This window comes from Canis lupus, chromosome 10 (assembly GCF_011100685.1).
Source record: "Canis lupus familiaris isolate Mischka breed German Shepherd chromosome 10, alternate assembly UU_Cfam_GSD_1.0, whole genome shotgun sequence".
NCBI classification, from domain to species: domain Eukaryota; kingdom Metazoa; phylum Chordata; class Mammalia; order Carnivora; family Canidae; genus Canis; species Canis lupus.
The window spans coordinates 40024797-40046257 of NC_049231.1; the positions used below are offsets into that span (position 1 = coordinate 40024797).

General features: G+C 39.5%; 1 long non-coding RNA gene across 1 annotated transcript in view; it reads left to right on the plus strand.

Moving 5' to 3' along the window:
- Nucleotides 1-19552, plus strand: part of LOC111097700 — a 38824-nt gene extending 19272 nt beyond the window's left edge. The window contains exon 5 of the long non-coding RNA XR_005365206.1: nucleotides 19444-19552. This is a non-coding gene — a long non-coding RNA (uncharacterized LOC111097700). The remainder of the gene's footprint in view (nucleotides 1-19443) is intronic.
- The last annotated feature ends 1909 nt before the right edge of the window (nucleotides 19553-21461 follow it).

Consider the following 21461-nt stretch of genomic DNA (forward strand, 5'->3'; position numbering starts at 1 on the left):
AAAACATTTTATTTATTCATAAGAGACACAAAGAGAGAGGCAGAGACATAGGCAAAGGGAGAAGCAGGCTCCCTGCAAGGATCCTGATGTGGGACTTGATCCCAGGACCCCGGGATCATGCCCTGAGCCCAAGGCAGACACTCAACCATTGAGCCATCCAGGCATCCTGGCTCTTGTTGGTTTTGAACATGAGACCTCCAAGGTGGGTTAAGAATCCTTTTGCCAAAACTAGTTGCAAGTCCCCAACTTAACTGAAAGAGAAGATGGAAAATGCAAGGGAGCCCATGGAATATTGATGTAGTAGACATAGGGGATGGGAGCAAGGTGGGGAGCAAGGTGGCTGAACTCTGCATTCATCACGATGGTGGGGTCCTCCTCTGTATGGAAAAAGACTGACTTGAGCATCTGGGGGAAATGCTGAGTTGGTGAAGTTCTCTCACTAAGAGGACTACGTGGAGGGACAGTTATGGAGATTTGGACACTTGGGGATGGAGCACAACTCTCCTCTTTACGTACCTGTAGATGTATTATTCCACCTTATTCCAGAAGTGGCTGGAGGATTTCATGTAACTGTAGAAAGGAAACTTCTACTTCCAACTAGAATATTGTTTCCTGACATACAGTGGGCTTACCTTCTTCTAAATCATTCAGGCAGCAGCTGGACCATTATTTGTTAGCAATATTGTGAGTGCATTTCTGCCGTGAGTGGGGTAAATGACCTTGGAATATTTCCGATTCAAGGATTCTCTGAGTCACTTAGTTATTGTTGTCTACATTAACATGTCTAGCTTCTTTGGGTTTGAAGCTATGAAAATGGGGAGGTCAAAGAAGGAAGAGGATGGTGACACAAATCTTTTCTTCTAAATTTTGTTTTTTTGGTCTTCAAAATTCCAATTAGTTCACTTCAGTAACTGGCAGTTTGCTCATCCTGTATCTTCATATATGTCTGCTAGAGATCCTGAAGTGCAGTGAAACTGAACTCTTCTCACTCACCTTACTCAGCCCCAAGCTGACATTGAAGGTTTCTGTGAGAAGTGTCCTTTGTGTATTTTTAACATCTGCAGCATTGGACAAAGGACATTGTGTGATATGGGGACACCATTTTCTTTCTTTTTTCTTTAAATTAGAAGGTCTATTTCCTTTGGGCCTCTTTTCTGAAATCCTGCAAATCTATAGCTATTGCCTTAAGTTAGAAGAGCTCAATTATTTCATTACATTTCAATCATTTCAATGCCTGAGGTCCATCTTTGTGCATTCTCTCCTCCCTCTTTCCTATCTTGGAGAAGGAAGCATCTTACCTTTCCCCAAGTCTATGTGCACCACCTGAATTTTGATTTTATTTTTTTTCCTGCCTCTTGTAGGATTATTCCCTTGATTCCTTAGCTTCTTTCCTTCTATCACTGTCTTTTTTTTTTATCACTGTCTTTTAAATGGCTTCTTTACTTCTTGGTGGCAAGAGACCAACTTTCACTCATGTTTACAATAAAAACTAAACATCTTTCCTCAACTCTCCTCTTCCCTGGAAGTTTCTTTCTCCCTGTCACACAGCTCACACCAACGCCCTGCCATTCCCACAGATTACATACTCTCAAAATTTATCCTTTTAACTCCTCCTCCCCTTTTGATCTACTTGGGAGGCATCTCTCTGGCCATCTGATTTGCATTGCCATCATTAATTGAAGTCCTAGTTAAGTAACCTGTGCACCGTTACAACAGCCTTCTTCCTGCTCTGGTTAGTGGCCAACTTCTGACTGTTCTGATTTGTTTTACACACATTTCTCCAATTAATTACCCAACCCTTCTCAAATACATCTGATTTCATCATTCTTCTGACCAGAACCCAGTCTCCCCAAGAAACTATTGTAAAAAAAAATCTGTAAGCAACATGGCTGTCTTTGAAGGTTTGATCCTCTTCTCCAGCATCATCTTTAATCAATATCCAAAATGAAGCCAATATGGCAGCCATTCCCAAAAGACACTCCATACTTAGTCTTCCTGCATTCCTTTTACTTAACCTCTCTCTCCCCACTCACATTCCCTTGTCCAAATCAAACTGACCTTAACAAGCTCTTGTCTGAAAAGTTGCAGACTCTCTGATTACCCATGTCATTTTGTTTGTATTCAGACATCTTGCCTATTGTCTGTGCTTCACACTCCTTGCGGGCAAGAATGAAGTCTACTTGTCTGAAACCCTTCTAGGTCCTAGCGCAGGACAATGCAGCAAGTTGATTAACCAGACAGGTGTTGGATGAAGAAGAGATATGCCCCTTCTTTGTTGAATACAACTGGTTTATAAAACTGGGGTGTGTCTAGATCCTTTAAACTTGTTTTTGTTGGGTATACAGTACTTGATTTTTGAATCTGAGAAATTTATACACCCTTCTTTCCTCCTGGCTGTCAATTGGTGGTAGGGGTGGTAGTGGTATCATAGTTGCTATTCTGTACAAGTGCTTACAGTCTCATGTTATTTGATGAAGGGGAACATTTTCAGTGTGACTTCCCAGGATTTTCAGATATTATCTGGAGTGTTTTTGTCATTATTAATGCATGTTACAACTTTTATTCCCCTAAATGCCAGTGCTTATTTCCTTTTGTCTTTAAGCCTAGAATCCTGCTGTGAGGTTCTTCAATAGTTATAGCAATAAATATGTGGACTTCTACCTCCAGGTTTTAAAATTTAAGTGCAAAGTCAAAGCTGTGATTCTTATAATTCCCTGATAATCTAATGACAGTTGAAATTTTAATGTTAACTAGACGAAGCCCAAAGAATGCCCAGAAATTTGTTCAAAAATGGTTAAGCCCCAGACAACAAAGCTGCAGACTTCTATTTTCAACAAATCCGGATTATTCTGATAGTAAATATTTCATTTTTCCCCCAACTGGATTAACCCTGTTTGGCATCTCCTATCAATTTGCAGCTTTGCCTTCCTTGAAGGCAATTTCTAAGGATTTAAACAAACACCATAACCATGCTTCTAGTTAACTCTTCGACACCTCTGAGAAGAAATTTGTGAATAAATGTTGTTTCTCTTTAAAACATGAGAAACAGGGATCCCTGGGTGGCGCAGCGGTTTGGCGCCTGCCTTTGGCCCAGGGCGCGATCCTGGAGACCCGGGATCGAATCCCACGTCAGGCTCCCGGTGCATGGAGCCTGCTTCTCCCTCTGCCTGTGTCTCTGCCTCTCTCTCTCTCTCTCTGTGACTATCCTAAATAAATAAATAAAATATTAAAAAAAAAAAAAACATGAGAAACAATAGGATCGTATTTTTATTGCAACAGCAAAACAAGTTAGATAGCACAACTGAAATCGTATAAGTAGCATGGGCTCGTATACACAGAGAGCCCACGATAATATTTGTTGAGTTCAGTCTCTTAGCAAATGCTAATTCCCCCAAAGTGTTCAATAAGACGGACTCTAGGTGGCTCAGCAGTTTAGCACCTGCCTTTGGCCCAGGGCGCGATCCTGGAGTCCTGGGATCGAGTCTCACGTCGAGCTTCCTACATGGAGTCTGCTTCTCTCTCTGCCTATGTCTCTCTCTCTCTCTCTGCCTTTCATGAATAAATAAATAAATAAATAAATAAATAAATAAATAAATAAATAAATAAATAAAATCTTTTTAAAAAAAGTGTTCAATATGACTCCTTCCTTCCTTCTACCCTGTGGATTTCACTGTTCACTGGGTGGAGACAGGGAAGTAAGGCATCATTTATAGAAGACTCTTCAAAAGGGCTTATACCATAAATACGTAATGGAGAGCATGCCTAACTGCTACGGACTTCATAGAGAAGTAGAAAAATTAGCTTAATAGAGGGTACAATGACTTCTCATGCTTTCTTCTTCTTCTTCTTCTTCTTCTTCTTCTTCTTCTTCTTCTTCTTCTTCTTCTTCTTCTTCTTCTTCTTCTTCTTCTTCTTCTTCTTCTTCTTCTTCTTCTTCTTCTTCTTCTTCTTCTTCTTCTTCTTCTTCTTCTTCTTCTTCTTCTTCTCCTTCTCCTCCTCCTTCTCCTCCTCCTTCTTCTTCTTCAATAGACTTAGCTTTCCTAGAGTTTATGCCTTCCATATAAATTTTAGAATATGTTAATCTATGTCAACAGAAAGATCTTCTTGGAGTTTTGATAGAAACTGCATTAAACCCATAAATCAATTTGGGAAGAATAAACATCTTTGCTATGTTTACTGTGAGTCTTCCAATCTATGAACACAGCACATCTTACTATTCATTTAGGTTTTATTTGATAACTTTCATCAGGATTTTGTAATTTTCAGCATACAGACACTATACATGCCTTGGGATATTTATACATGCACATTTAATTTCTTCTGGTGTGATTGTAAATTGTATTGTTTTAAATTTTGGTTTTGGCGTACTCATTGTTGCTATATAGAAAATGTCATTACTTTTTGTATGTTGAACTCATAGTCTATGACTTCATCAAACTTATGAGTTCTAAGAAATTTTTACAGATTCCTTGGATTTTTAAGGGAAATCATCATGTCATCTGCAAATAAGGATAGTATTCTTTCTTACTTTACAATTGTATTTCTTTCATTTATTTTATTTTTTGCTTTATTAAGGTGGCTAGAATTTACAATTCTGTGTTGAATCAGAGTGGTGAGAATAGATTTTCTTGTCTGTTACTGGTTTTAAGGGCATAACATTCACAATTACGTATGTTGCTAGCTGTAGATTTTTTTTATAGCTATTGTTTATAGGTTGAGGTGATTCCCTATAACAGCATTCTTAATTCGATGAGAGTTTTTATCATGAATGGGTGTTGGATTTTGTCAAATGTTTTTTCTGCATCACTTAATATGATCATATGCTTTTCCTTTTCTAGACAGTTGATATGGAAATTATATTGATTGATTTCAAATGCTGAGCCAATCTTATATGCCTGGAGTAAATCCTACTGAGTCATCATGTAATATTTGTTTTCTACTGTATTGGATTTTTTTTAAGTTTTATTTATCTATTCATGAGTGACACAGAGAGAGAGGCAGAGGGAGAAGCAGGCTCCACATGGGGAAGCTGATGCAGGACTTGATCCCAGGACCCTGGGATCAGGACCTGAGTTAAAGGCAGATGCTCAACCACTGAGCCACCCAGGTGCCCCTCTACGGAGTTGGATTTGACTTGCTAATATTTTGTTGATTTTTTTTTTGTCTAAGTCTATGAAGACGATGGATTGTAGTTTTCTTTTTTGCTGGCCATTCTAGTTTGTGTTTCAAGATAATATTGACCTCATAAAATGAGGTGGAAAGTGCTCTCTCTAGTTCTGTTTTTAGGGAAAAATGTGTAAAATATATTAACTGTTCTTTAAATGTTTGGTAGAATTCTCCAGTGAAGCCACTTAGGCTTAGAGATTGCTTGCTGGGAGATTTTAAATTATAAATTTGATTTCCTTAGTGGCTATATAACTATTCAGATTACTTCATTCACCCTTGTTGAATTTTGCTCTTTATGGTTTTTGAGAAATTGGTCTATTTCTGCTAGTTATTAAGTTTGTAAACATAAAATTGTTTATATTCTTTTATAATTCCTTTAGCAGCTGCAGGATCTATGGTGATATTTCCCATTTAATTCCTAATATTAGTGATTTTGGTTTTCTCCTTTTTAAAATCTTTATCAGTCTCTTTGGAGTTTTATAAACTTTATTTTTTTTTCCAAAGAACCAAATATCTGTTTCATTGGTCATCTTTACTATTTTCAATTTCATTGTTTTCTGCTCTTATCTTTTTTTTAATATTTTATTTATTTAGTCATGAGAGACACACAGAAAGAGGCAAAGACATACGTAGAGGGAGAAGCAGGCTTCCTGCATGGAGCTGGATGCAGGACTCCATCCTGGGACCCTAGGATCATGACCTGAGCCAAAGGCAGATGCTCAATCACTGATCCACCCAGGCATTCCTGCTCTTATCTTTATTATGCCCTTCCTTCTGCTTGCTTTGGGTCTACTTTGGTCTTCTTTTTCTAGTTTCCTGAGGTAGGAGCTTAGGTTATTGATTGAAAATTTTCTTCTTTTCTGTGGCAACAATTTCCTTATGTGTACTGCTATGGCTGCATCTCATATATGTTAATATGTCATATTTCCATTTTTATTCTGTTCTATGTATATATTTATTTATTTTGAGATAATTGAGTTTCCCAGTCTAGCTATTTGTTGTGGTGGGATTCTCCCTTGCTGGTCAGCTCAGCCACTTCTTGTCTCTTGGCTGGAGCTTCCCAACTGCTAGGTGTCTTAATAGAGGAGAGAAGTTTCAGGCCAGGAATAGGGAAGGAGAACACTTCTCCTGGCCAGTGATTTTAAGCAGGATTCTCAGTCGTTCCTGTTTGCCTATGTTGTTCAGCTCACCTGGTGTTGTTGATGGGACTCCAGTTCAGTCCTCTGGAAGAATGATCCTACTACCTAGACTGCCTTTAGGTTGGAGGTTAGGAAATGCCAAGCTAATTTTCACTTCTGCTATTTGTGGTGGCCCTAAGATGCCCTGCAGCCATGTTGTTCCTCTAGCCCTGAGGTCCCTGACGTTTTCTCCTTCTTCCTTTCACCTTTGATAGTTCTCCTTTGGTTGTCTCTTGTGCTATTTCCAGGGATTATAGTTGTACTTTGGAAGGGAAAACCCAGAAGAAATGAATCTGTTCCATCTTGTATGAACAAGAAGTCAAATAGCTTATGTAAAGTCTTCATTGATACTACTTTCTCAGGTCCAGTTAGCAGATCAGTTAGTAAAAAGGTCACTTGAGCTGTATTGCTATCATGGGCTTATATCATCTGTTGACTATTAGGGAATGTTCTACAATAATTCGCTCTTTCAAGGCATGCTCAATAGTTGTTTAAGAACCACACAGAATGGGATCCCTGGGTGGCGCAGCGGTTTGGCGCCTGCCTTTGGCCCAGGGCGCGATCCTGGAGACCCAGGATCGAATCCCACATCGGGCTCCCGGTGCATGGAGCCTGCTTCTCCCTCTGCCTGTGTCTCTGCCTCTCTCTCTCTCTGTAACTATCATAAATAAATAAAAATTAAAAAAAAATTAAAAAAAAAAAAAGAACCACACAGAATGCTGTGGGATTTGGGGGCAGGGATAAAAATCTGCTGCTACCAAAGAATTTTCAGCTAAAGAGAATGGTAAAGTCATCTCATCTTAAGAACCCTGACACCCATAATTGCAGGTCTCACTTTCGAGTTTGAAGGGACAGTCTCCATGAGGCAATGTGCCTTAACCACTGCAGCACCATTGTCCTTCACAACAAAGATCTTGATTTTCAGTGTTGCAGTTTCCAAGTGGTTCAGACATTCACCAGGGCAGGGATTAACATTTCATTTTCAAATAAAATCACCAAAGAGCCCGGTTTATTCAATGGCATGTCAAATTACAGAACTTGGTTCTTTTGTTTTGAACATCTCCTAGGTTTGATTGGAACATAGAGTAAATTATTCAGACTAATTAAGACTTAGAAAAAGATTACACACCAGGATCTATTGGGGGAGAATATCCTGAGTGATTTTGCCTAATTTTGTGCTATATCAATTCATCAAGCCAAGCCATGCCTCTAACATGCTCCAATGCAAATAGATTCTGTGCTAGGCACAGTGGTGACTCGAAAAAAAAAAAAAAAAAACAGATAAAAATCTCACTTTCAGGCCTAAGATCTTCTTGAAGAGATTTTACTTACATACCTTAAAAAGGGCCTATATACTACAGGGCAGTGCATAATTAAGGGTCAATGATTGGAAGGGAAAATGGCTAAAGAGAGAAGTGAGAGGTCATTGCAGACTGGATTGATAAGAGAAAGTTTCTAGAAGGTTGTAGATTCAGGACAGATATGCTTGGGTGAATGGAGATGGATCCGTGAAGAAAGGTATGAGGATTATTATAGGCAAATGATACATAGAGGCCAGGCTGTCAGCCAGTCTTGTGGGAGGACTGGAGTTATTCCAGATGGGAGTTTAACTGAGGCCAGGTCCTGAGGACTTGACTTTTAGGCTCAGGAGGCATCTGTTTTCTGAGGACCTGGGGACTTTGTGATGTTCTGAGCTTAAGAGCAGTGCAAATAAATGCAGGGTTTGTGGATATCAGTTTGCAAAGAAGGCTGGTGTCTGGGGCATGGCTAGGACAGGGACCTGGAAGGAGACATCTGAAATTTTAAATAATAAAGTTTTGAAGAATAAATGTACTCTATAAGTGAAAGAATATCTTAAAAAGTACACTCATACGTACATGAGTGAATTTTTAAAAATTATGTTAACTTGTATCCTGTGGTTCAGTGTTAATGTTCACACCAAAATGCCCCTTCCAGTAATACTTAAGTGGGATTTAATTTATCCACGTACAGTTGAAAGTAAGTAATATTAAGACCAGAATTATGAAATCAGTAGTTTGACTATGGCTTTGCTCTCTGACCCTGCCTGATATTAACTTTTAGAAGTCTCGACTAAATGTATGGCATGAAAGGGAGAAGGGAATCGAAGCTAAGAGAAAGTGTCCATTCCCATTGATTGGGAGAACAATGGTAAATGTATTGATTTTAATTTTTAAACCTTATATTACTTTTATATTCATAAAAAGAGTTCATATCTTATGCCAGATATCTAAAATAATATGAGTAATGTGCATTATAAATCAAAAAGCATAGATAAAATCTGTTAAGCATATACTGGCAATGTGAGAGGAAAAGCAGATAAAGTGATGGATTTGTAGGAGAAATGAAGGCAGACATTATAACCCAACAGTGAGATCATCTCTCTAACTAGCCTAAAGGTGGCTTTTGACTGAAGTAATTATTACCTTAATACAATTCCCAAGTACGAACAATATCATCCAGTTGCACGTAAGTTATGATCAAGTCTGACCTAAGAGAGTTAGACAAGTATGTTAGCTTCTGGCAAAAACTCAGATTGAATATCACACAGTATAATTTAAGAATTATATTTCTTATTCATTATATCATTGCTCTAGTGGTAATTTTCTATCCAATATATAGCTAGTATCATTTTTTTGTGTATTTGTATGTAGTAAGAGTGATATAAAAATAATAAGGGAGATATTGATAACTCTTTTCTGAATAAATATATGTCCATGAATGAGTGAATGAACATCTTTCATGTATTTCTCCTTCAGAGAGTCTGACACAGGAAGAGAAGGGAAGCAGAGGAGAAAAATCCATGGAAATGACTGAAAAGTCACCCTATCTTCAGTCTGAGCTTAAATCAGATTGTCCTGTCAGTTTTGCATAGTCCCTGAAATAATCTTTTATTCTAGCATCCAGTTGACCTGAAGCACAAGAGAACAAATGTTATGAAAGTAAAATGAAAGACTCACCTTTTGGAAATCATATATGTATCTCATTTAAACTCATTTGACGACTGGTGAATTCATTAGGCAAAGACCAATAGGCATGAGATTTACATGATGAAGCTCCAGGTAACCACTATGCAATCCCCATGGACAATAAAATCAGGAGTGTGTGTGTGTGTGTGTGTGTGTGTGTGTGTGTGTTTTATAATAGTTTGTTTCTTTAATTTTAAAGTGAAGGCAAATACAGTATTAGTGATCATTCATTCCAGGTTTGGGGACTATGGGTTTTTTTTTTTTCATTTTTTTTTATTGAAGAAGTGTGTATTTTTTTAAAATAAGTAGATAATGAGTTGTGAAATCATTATAATAATGTCTTTCTAAGCCAAAGCAGCCAACTTGCTGACTTCAAAATTGCGGCATCCATAGTTGATAATAAGGTCGATACATTTCCTAAAGCCCACCACGTTGCTATCACATTTATTTGCTTCTTAAAAATGAAGGTTTTATTCCACCTCTTAAAAATAATTACAGGCTGAGAAGTCACCGCTGTGGTCTCCTACCTCCTTTGCCTCTCATGCTCTGGTTCCCCACCACTTCACTGGTGGGCCCACTGATGTGGAGAGGGCCAAGGCTTAAAGGATCAAAACCCAGCTGAGGTTATGGTGTTCTGGGGTGAGAGGGGCCCTGAGTGATTCAGCAGTGAAGGTGGTGATTCATTCTCCTGTGGTTACCTTTTGGGCAGATTTTAAGGCTCAATTAATACTCAGTGCTCCCATCATGTGTGATCTTTGGTTTACCAACCTATGATGTTTTTTCTCCTTGCTGTAAAATCCGAGGTTTAGGTAAAACAAAACAAAACAAAACAAAAACAAAAACAACCATGGAGAGGGAAATGCGAAAGAAAATCCCAAGTGAAACTTCTTCCATCATTCCCAAACCAACCACAGATACTCAGGTAATGTTAAGAAAAGATCATTGATGATGGATTGGACAAACCCCTAGCTGACACAGCAGCCCTTAGCTTTCCAGGTACTTATTCACCAAGCATGGTCTGAGCTCTGTTCCTCTGGCTGGAAATAAAGAAATGACTTCAAAAAATATAGCTCCTGCTTTCAAGCAGTTAGCTGCCCAATTGCAGAGTGGAGATGATGTTAAAATAGTAGATACTGTTACAGAATAAAGCCAGGTGGTATCAGATCTCAGCCACTATGAAGTGCAAAATCCCAGGGAAGAACAGAGAAGGTTACTGTCCTAGAACTCCTAGAACATTCTGTAAATGAGGTTAAATTTCTGCTGGTCGTTGATCAGAAAATATGGTTTCAATAAAGGGAATGCAAAGAGAAGGGGCAGAAAAATTAGCCTAGGGATAGGTGAGCCCAGTACGATCATGTTACAGATCTTGGAGTGAAAGTAATAAGAGCTTGCAGCATTGCTACTGCCTGTGCCATTAGCCCTTCATCCACCTGTGAGCTCACCCACAACCTGGGAGCAACTGTTGCCATCACTAAGGATAGCGTTCCACCTAAGCACTGTGTTCCTCTGCTTCTCTGCCCAAAGTCTTGTTGTTGTGTCACAGGAGCTTGCTGAGCCCATGGACAAGGCAGTCAGGAAGTGTCTGAAGGTTTAATGCCTCCAGTACAACCCTCAGCCAATCAAGAATGGGAAACCAAAGAACGAATACCCCAACTTTTTAAATATATTTTATTTATTTATTCATGAGAGATACACAGAGAGAGGCAGAGACACAGGCAGAGGGAGAAGCAGGCTCCATAAAGGAAGCCCAATGCGGGACTCAATCCCAGCACCCTGGGATCACACCCTGAGCCAAAGGCAGACGCTCAACTACTGAGCCACCCAGGCACCCATACCCCAGCTGTTTTGCCCCTCATTCCACACAGCAGTTTCTATGAAGGCCCCCAGAAGGGAAAGGGATGGTGGAAGAAAGAGAATAAAATCAAAGATATCCACATTCTAATTCCCAGAATTTGTGAAATATTATCTTCCATAGCGTCAGGGACTTTTTGGATGAGATTAAGTGAAGGATCTCAAGATGGTAAGGTTATCTTATATTCTCTGGGTCGGCCAATGTAATCAAAGGAGATAACAAGGCTGGACAATCAGAGACACATTTGAAGATATTGCCACTGCTGGTTTTGAAATTGGAAATTGGAACATGAGCCAGGGGATACACACTGCCTTTGGAAGCTAGGGAAGGCAAGGATACGGATTGTGCTCCAGAGACTCCAGAAAAGAATACAGGCTGGCTGACACCTTGATTTTCTGGGGCCTTGTCACTTTACTCCTGAGTTACTAAAATAACCTAACTTGCTCACCATTTATCTCTGTTCCAATCCAGCCTGCACCAAGCTAACACATTATTAGTGAAACCCATCACATGAACCTTGAATGGCTTTTGTGACATTGATGTCGCTTCATAGAGTTGACTATGCGACATAATCCTGGGAGGGCTATTTAACTTATTTATTTGTATTTTCTAGGGCTCTTAAACATTTATGTGTAAAAGATTCCCTTATGCTCTAATAAGATATTAAAAAGTGCATACTTTCAATCTCTACCCCTATGGTAGACTACTATGTTGCCAGCCCTAATTAGGGACCTCCCCTATATCCAAGCCTTTACGTTGTGACTTCATAACCAGTCCTACCAGGAGGTAGAGTTTATTTCTCACACTGGGAATAGCTAGTTGTTATAATCTCCAAAGATTCTGATTCCATAGGTAGATGTAACTCATTGTTAACAGGTCATTCTGTTGCAGGGCAGTCCAGAGACATTACTTGAGTAGCATTTTAGTATTACAAGTCAGTTTGAGAAAAAAATAGCCTCAGGTGAAACATACAGTCTGTTAGAGTAGCATAGGCCTGACCGGAGAGCAATGAGTGCTAAGATATTACTAGAATGACCCAAACTGAATCTGGCATCACAGTGGTAACTGTGCACATGGCATCATATACCTGGAAAGACCATCGAAACCATTACACCACCAGCACAGTGTCCACGAGAAGCTATTCTGTTTTAAGATCATGACTTTATCTACTTATCTATTGGTTTATAGACACTAATATCTATATTCTATTATTTTTGACATGGTAGCCTGCAAGCAAAACCTCACATGGAAGCCCAGCATATAAAGCAGACACATGTGGTAGAAGCAGATGGATGTGCACCCCAAATACTCCATCTTCCCTTCCCCACCCTGTCCCCACTCAAGGCTGCTGAGGTTCTCTGTGGACCAGAGTTAGAAAATCATTGTCCTGGGATCCCTGGGTGGCGCAGCGGTTTGGCGCCTGCCTTTGGCCCAGGGCACGATCCTGGAGACCCGGGATCGAATCCCACTTCGGGCTCCCAGTGCATGGAGCCTGCTTCTCCCTCTGCTTGTGTCTCTGCCTCTCTCTCTCTCTCTGTGACTATCATAAAAAAAAAAGAAAAAAAAAAGAAAAAAAAAAAAGAAAATCATTGTCCTGTAGGGTGAAATTAACATTCCTCAGGCTGGTAGGCAAGCTTCCACAATTTGATTTTATCATTCCCACCATTCATTGCTGCACACAAACCACCCCAAACTTAACAGCATGAAACAACCACTCCTCCCTTGTGCTCATGGAACCTGTGCCTCAGAAATTAAGATTGCACAACAGCCAGGCCACATGTCTGCCACTTTGGAAGTCTGGAGCCTCAGCTGGGGAGATTCAAATGTCTGTGGCTGGAATCTTCTGGAGGCTTGCTCACCCACATGTCTGGTACCTGGACTGGGATGAATGAGAGGCTCAGTTCATCTGGGAGTGTTGGCTTGAGCATTTCCATGTGGGTTCTCCATTTGGCTTGGGCTTTTTCTCAACAAGGTAGTTGGGTTCCGAGATGGAGTGTTGTAATAGGGATTTTATAGACAGAGAGTGTTTCAAGAAATCTGGACAGAGGCTGCATGAACTTTTATGAAGTAGCCTCAGAAGTCTTCTGTACTTTATCAGTCATGGCAGTCCCAAAGTTCTGTTCACATTCCACAGTAAGGGACATACGCCCCATTATTTGATGGTGGCACTGTCTATATTACATTGTGGGATGGGGGGTATTGATATTGTCATCTTCAGAGAATAAAATCTACCACAGTCCATCCTTTAGCCACAACCATTCATATTCATACAAAATGCACAAACACCCCCAAAGTCTTATCTCATTACAGCATCAACTCAAGGTCTCATTGACTAGATGGAGAGGAAGCTTGACGCATCAAAGTCTCTGAGTGCAGTTCCTTGAGACAAGCTATCTGCCCCCATAGTGGAGGCATCGTAAGATCACCACAGTAGACATTGCAGAAGAGCACAGGGAATGGGAAATGCTCTTGTGCCCATCTCTGGAAAATATAACTTGCTATAGTTACATTTTCAACCTTCTATCTGTTAGTTTCTAATGTGAATCTTGCATCTTCTCCTAAAAGTATCATATGCTTCCACAGGTTTCCTTGACTTTGTTCACAAAGTGTTTCCCTCCTAGAATGATCTCCAGCTCTGCCTTACCCAATCAAATCTATTTCCCTCAAGGTCCTCCAAATAGACTGGGGTGAGGGTGATTAACACAATCAGATTCGCTATCTAAAAATATTTTGTTGCTGTGTTGTATGGAGAAAGAAATGAGGCCTGATGTGAGTACCTTTGAATAGCTTAGATTGGGGTATTGGTATTTGGAACATTAATAGTCCTGAACAAATTCAGATACCCCAACACTAATTAGACACATAGGCCAACCCCATCTTAAAAGATTTCATATTTTTGTGGCTTTGATTCATCATTAAATCCACTGATTTAGGGACACCTGGGTGGTTCAGTGGTTGAGCGTCTGCCTTTGGCCCAGGATGTGATCCCAGGGTGCCAGGCTTCCTGATTGGAGCCTTTTCTCCCTCTGCCTCTCTCTCTCTCTCTCTCTCTGTCTGTCTGTCTCACATGAATAAATAAATAAATCTTTTTAAAAAATATATCCACTGACTTATCTGGTCATACCAGCACATTATTTTTCCCCTGAATCCATATGGCAAAACTCTTAAAATTGGAAATTGCATTTGTACATTTTTCATGACCAATACATTGGACATAGTGGTGACAATTTGGGTAGTATTGATGAAAGAAAGAGTTAAAGAATATACTCTCAGGATGACAGAAATGAGAGGAACCTAAGAATTATGTTATATCCTTTGAGATTTGGATAGTAAAACATCAGCCCAAAGGGATGACCTTTGGTTGTTAGCTGAAACATCAGAATCTTCAAGGCAGACTTTGGAGTCATGGCAGAGGCATTAGATGACCCACTGCAGCTGACTCTGATTGTAGTCAAGACTTAAGATATTCAGATATAAGTCATCAGACATGGACCCTTCCCTTCTCAGCAAATATGATGCTGGACTGTCTCACATGGGATACAATGGCCCTTAATGTGACAGAGGAATTGAACCCTGGAACAGCCAAATCAAGACAAATTGCACCCACTCAGTGCTTGTCCTAAACCAGTGTATACAAGCCTTGAATAAACCTAAGGCTTCTCCCTTCTCACATCTGTGTCTTAGCAACACCAGAGTTAGGTGTGGGGGATGGTTTGGATCAACATAGTTGCAGAGAATATTTTTTTTCCTCCACTCAGATTCTCTTAAGCAATTGAAATATCTGGAATGTAGCCCATGCCTCAAACAGGGCAGACACCAACCTGTCGACATTGTTATCTCTTGGCTGGGTGTTGAGTAAATTGTGTGTGAAGGTTTTTCTTAATTTTAGGATCATAGAGGTTCCAAAGCCACTAGAAGAGATTTAGAGGTGGTGTTTCCAAAAAGACTGCTGATGCTGGTCTTATGACATTTTCTGGGAAAGTGTATATATCCTAGCTTGATCTTACAAATGATTGCAAGGTGCAGCGACCCAGCCATTTCTAACCATGCCTAGTGTCCTCTGTGACTATGTCAGTACATGGCCTCAGACATCTTAGAGGTTTAAGTGGTAAGGGTTGTTGATGGGCTTGAGTATTATGCTCAGGAACATCCTTTGGGTTTGTAGCATAGACAGAGGGGGTAAAAAAATATCTTATTTAAGACTGGTCATGGGAAAGGGTTGGCCTCTTGCACATGTCTGTGCAAACTGGTTCAAGTCCAGTGTCTCTTGCAATCAATCCTGGTCCACAGCAGGGTCAGACCCCAGTCTTCCCCACCCCTGCTCAACCTCTGCACCCAGTGCCAGAGGAAGAGTTAATGCTGCTACTGACCGCAGCCATTGAGCTGGTAATACAGGGCAGAAGATGATGCTTTGTCATCTCATATTACTTTTATATCCTGGCCTATGATCAAATCAGGAGAGGACTTAGCACTTTTTAAACCACACTTCACAAAAGGTGCACAGTTCAAGGGTCAGGCACCTTCCTCAGTGATGACATTAATCCTGTTAGATCTCAGGGGCTCTTGAGATCTGAATCTGAATGGGCAATGAGGAAGCCCACCAATCATGTCCACATGAGTCTCCCCCCTGTTCGCTGCTCCAGGAGGCCTGGACTGCATGCTGTTGGGCAGTGTGCAAGACACCATAGGCTGAAGATACATTTGGTTTCTGAACTACCACTGCAGGCAGGTTTACAAAGGCAAATAGTTATTAACACAGAAATCAAGCTGAGGCTCTGAAATGTGGTGGAGCTTCCCAACTCATACCTTTAGAAGCCCAGTGGTGCCGTCTAAGCTGTAGGATGCTGTGGAAACTCTGCTAAGGATATCAGGAACTACAGAAAATGTAGCCCCTTTGATGCAACCTAATTTTTGGCCTGCATTTTTGCTTAATCAATAGAAAGGACTCTTTAAAGTAGCCTGGGATTTCTTTCCCCAGCATTTTTAATGTATTAGAAGCTACCCATGAAACAATTAAACTGATTTCAATATTTTCCACTTCAAGGATCTGGTCATAAATACTTCCTGGGCATTAAGTAACCAGTGTGCCATGTAAGCTAGCTATGTATTATCCAGTGTCACAGCACGACACTTGAACACACTACCACCCTACATGCTTCCACTTTCTGACTTTCCAGAACAAGGAACATCATGCTTAGTATTAAACAGTCATTTCTGATGTCTTGGCATGTGATAACACTGGATTCTTTCTGGCTTTGGAAGATATTTTGTGATGTGCATGCTGGAAGGGCGATGACTTATTTTGTAACCTCTGGGGGACCACGTGTGCTTTGAAAGACATATCCATCCATGGAAACTGTTTTATTTACAGTGATGGAGAGCTGTACTAGGAGCAAAGAGTGAAACCACAAAGCATTAAAATAGTCTTTGGCTTCACAGGGGCTTACAATTTGATTGAAGAGGCAAAACTTGTATGCTAAAGAGAATTAAGCAAAGATATAAATATGTCCAACCCAATGTTGGATGGAGAACAAGTGAATCATAGCAATCAGAAATGTTCTATGTTGAGAAGAAAAAAGAAATGATTCAGTATCCCTTAGATGTGAAGAGGTGCACCAGCCAGCATGACATTGAAGCCTGTAATCAAACTATTACAGATTTCCATGTATACTATTAAACAGATATTGACTTTCATGAGGTTATATCAAGATTTATTGGCCCGAGAGGTAAATATTGACTGATAAGATGTTGAGGTCAATAATTACCTCCAGGGACAATAAATCTTTATATTCACAGACACACAAATTCAATAGTCAGTGTGGTTTGTTAGATTAAACACAAATTCCAAGTCATTAGAAATATCTGGAAATTCCTTTTTATAACCATGAATTCTGACAGTTTATAATTCATTTTAAAACAGCATATTTTAAATCAGATCTGATTTAACTCTAGAAGAGAAGGTTAGTTTTATTTTTAATCATGGCCTCATGGAAAGAAAAATCACTTTATATATGTCTTCACGTTGACTAATTCTATTCCAGCCGCTAACCGGTAACTGCCACATGGTAGGTACTCAATATACATTTAAAAAAATGAAATCAGTCTCATGCAATTTGGCATTTAAATTCTTAATCAACACAAAAGCTGATTAAAAATATATGTTAGATAACAATTATCAATGTTTTAAAGTCACTTACTCTTTCATCAAAAAATATTTATTCAGAATTTATTTTAGGGCAAAAGGCACATCAGGCAAAAAAAGATTTATTCCACTGATGAAATTAGAAAATTTGGATTACTTATATTTGTTCTTTACCTGAAATTTATTCAGAATTTTATTTTATTTAGAAATTAAAATTTCAGTATTTTAGGTTTGATGTGATTGAGAATTAAACTGATAAAGCATGAAAATACACCACATGCTGTCATTTCAAAGAGCTAATTTTTATGTAGGCAGTCAATTATTTTGAGAGAATGTATGCAAACAGTGATTATATCCAGGTCATTATATTTTATATTGCCTTATACCAGGGAGATAGCAGAGGGGGACAGGCAGATAGTTTGGGGCTGGTGTTGGGGATTGCAAGCAACAAAGGAGTAGTAACACAGATGAGTACTTTTGCTTCCTCAGAAAAGTAAAGTATATGCACCCTTTTTTACACACATATGGTCTGTCCTTTCCACATACCCTTCAATGGCCATACAGCTGACCAGTCCCTCCCAATAAGACCTGTCCCAGACCTCCCGTTGTCAGCTTGCTAACATCCTCCTGTAGCAAAGATGAAAACCGGTCCTGACAATGGCCCTCTGTAGCTGTGCTAGGCTGGGCATTGGGCACCATGTGGGAGATTCAAAAAAGTCTCCAAGAAGTACAAAGAATGATCAAAGGATACCCAAAGGCCAACCTCCTGCATTAACAGGAGGTTAACAAGGTATTGAATTTCTGCTGTCTTCTTGTAAAGAAATAAGAATTACAGATAATAATTTAATTTACTTTAATTGCTGTCTCTTCCTTATTAAGACTAACCACTATCATAAATTTGGTATTGGTCCTTCCGGTATATTTTTATACTTTAAAGCATACATATCCATGCAATATTATTTTACTTGGCCATTTAAAAATTACTTATAGTTCTCATATATATTATATACATTATTTTGTATTTCTCTTTTTTCACATATTGTTTTTTTTTAATATCTGGTCAAAAAACTACTAATTTGTGCATGGGCTGACTCCCTTAAAAGTCTTGGAAACAGATGGGGGAATTAATCTACATTCTACCGCTCTCCCTAGTTCAACAATAATCAGTCCTTAGATCAGGATTTCATAAACTAACATCCATACGTACTTTGGAAAAAGAGGTGGACCTCGGGGAGATGTGTTTGTGAACTTATTGTGTGTGTGTGCATGCGTGTGCATGTGTGTGCTCACGTACTTTTAAATGTGTATTTACATATAAGTATCATTTCTGGGAAAATGCTTCATAGCTTCCATCTAATTCAAAATGGATTCCATAAGTTCCACTTTTTTTGGAGCCACTTGTTAAGAGCCCTTATTAATTGCGGTGCCATGACAGTGGGTAAAAGATTTTTGGTACTAAAATGATGAAAATAGGAGGTGATGTGTCTTATTCCATTCAGGCTGCTACTATAACAAAATACCAGAGCTTAAGTAGTTTATAAACTACTGACATTTATTTCTCACAGACCTGGAGGCTGGAAAGTCCAAGATTAAGGTGTTAGCATGGTCACCGCCCAGTGAGGGCTCTCTTCCTGGCTCACAACCAATGCCTTCTCACATGGGGAAGGGGCTAGAGATCTCTCTGGAGCCTCTTTTATAAAGCCCTAATCCCATTCACGGGGGCTCCACCCTCAAGACTTGAGCACTTCCCAAAAACCCAGCTCCTCATGCTATCATTTTGAGGGTTAAAACTTCAAACATATGAATTTGGAGGAAACAAGTGTTCAGACCACAGCATTGTGCTAAAATCATCCATGTTGGAAAAGATACAGATGAGTTTTTGAAATCGTGAACACAGCTTCATATTTATGTAACCAGACATTTTATGAGCTACGTGTAAACATTTAACTGACAAAATGTAATAATTAAAATCAATGATTACATCTTTGAATTTTAGATTTAAGAAGCATCCATTACTAGAGGTCTTATACAAGGGATTCAATGAATAAAGAGGTGGTTGGTCTAGTGGCCTTTTAATTATTCCCACAAATAATCTAATCCAATTTCTTTATTTTACAGAAAGGGGAAGCGGAGGCCCAGAGAACGGAAGGGATTTATGAATTACCACCTCTTTTCGATTCAAGATCATTAAAGTGTCATGAAGAATTTCAAAGGCAGTTTGGCAGAGGGAATGAAAGAGATATGGTCTATTAAAATTACCTTTGAAAATTAACTTTCTTGTTATTCTCTAGACTAGCTGTTATTGTGATGGCTTAGGAAAACCTGAAAACTCTGAATCTGATGCACGATGCAAAAGTAATCTGTGCAAATGCTAGGTACTTTGTTCAATTTTCTGGTCATAGGTAGAAATGCAAGCATCTAGCAAGTGTGCTTTCAGGATGTGTCTTCTGGGAATCTTGGAGGAGATCACAGATGGAGAAGTCCTCACCCCGCCATAATATGCTTTTAGTCCTGGAACAATGGGATGCTAGTAAGATACTGACCTTGTATTTTTGTTTTTCGATTGCTGAGAAGGAGCTTTGAGAGAGAGCTTCTTCCCTCACCCAAATCAATTACCCAGCTACTTTTGGAAAAATAATTTTAGAGATAGGAAGAGTAGAAGTTCATCTGGCCCTATAACTTTATAGGCTAAAAAAGGAGATAAAAGGGTAGTTGAAAGAAGATAAAAAGAAGTTGAAAAATTTTGAGAGAGTCATGGGGTTGATTGCGGTAGAAGACCGGTGATCTTTGCTTCTCCCTCCTACAGATTTGGCAGGGCTTTGTGTGTCTGTTGAGAATGCACGTGTGTGTCAACATTACATTTGTGTGAGTGGAGAAGGAGCTGTACAAGCAGATAAAATGAGATTGTAGGGGTAGAATTTTTCGCTAACGCTTCCAAATTCCCACTTGTAGGAATCCAGCAGACTCAAAGTCTTGATTACTGTGATTAGTGATGGAAGAACTCCAGTTTCCAAAACAGAATGACCAGAATTAACAGTAAAGATCGCCAACTTTATTATGGCACTCACTACAGGCATCAGCCTCACTCCTGGATTTTTCTGTCTTGCTTTCCTATCTGTATTTTCACAGACTGATTTTTTTTTTTAACTTCAGCTTTTAGGGCAGTTTTAAATGTGCAGAAACATTACAGCTTTAGTACAGAGAATCCCCATGCACCCCACAGCCAGTTCCCCTGTTATTAAAGTCTTGGCACATGTGTTATATGCATGGTAGGTTTGCTAACATTTAATGAGCCTGGATTAATGTGTTACTATTAAGATTTGTTGATACTTTATTTCCATTTCCTTAGTTTCTCCTTTATGTTCTCTTCTGTCCCAGGAACCCATCCAGTATACCCCATTTCCTCCTGAGCTCTGCTTGGCTATGACGATTTCTCACTTTCCTTGTTTTTTGTACCCCTTATAGTTTTGATGGCTCCTGATCAGTTACTCAGTAGACTGTTCTTCATCTGTGGTTTGTCTGATATTTTCCTCATGGTGAGACCAAAGTTATGGGTTTGGGGGAGGAACACCAGAGATATAAAGTGGCATTTTCATCACATCATATCAAGGGTGGTACAAGCTATCCACGGGACTTACTGCCGTTAATGTTGACTTAAGCACCAAGCTGGGGGTTCAGATTTCTCCACTGTAAAGTTACTCTCCCTCCTCCCCTCCCTTTCCATACACTATTCTTTGGGATAGTGCACCATGTGCAGTCCACACCCGAGGAGTGGGGAGTTTTGCTCTACTTTTCTGAGGGTGGAGATTCTACTAAATTTTATGGAATTCTTCTACAGGGGACATTTGTCTCTCTCTTTTATTTATTTTTTTATTATTCATGCAATCATTTTTTGAGTATCAGTATGGACTCTATATTTATTTTGTACTTGGGATTATGATCCAGCAATACTTCGTTCTGTGGCTAGGATGGTTCTAGTGTCGGTCATTGGGAGCAACGATTGGCTCCTGTGTTTTGTTAGACCTCCACCGTTGTGGGTCAATGTTATTGTGGTTCTGAGTACTTTCTTGTTTTCTGGGACTGTAAGTTGCTCCGGGTTCATCTTATATATTTCCTGTCCCAGTACTGAAGGGGTG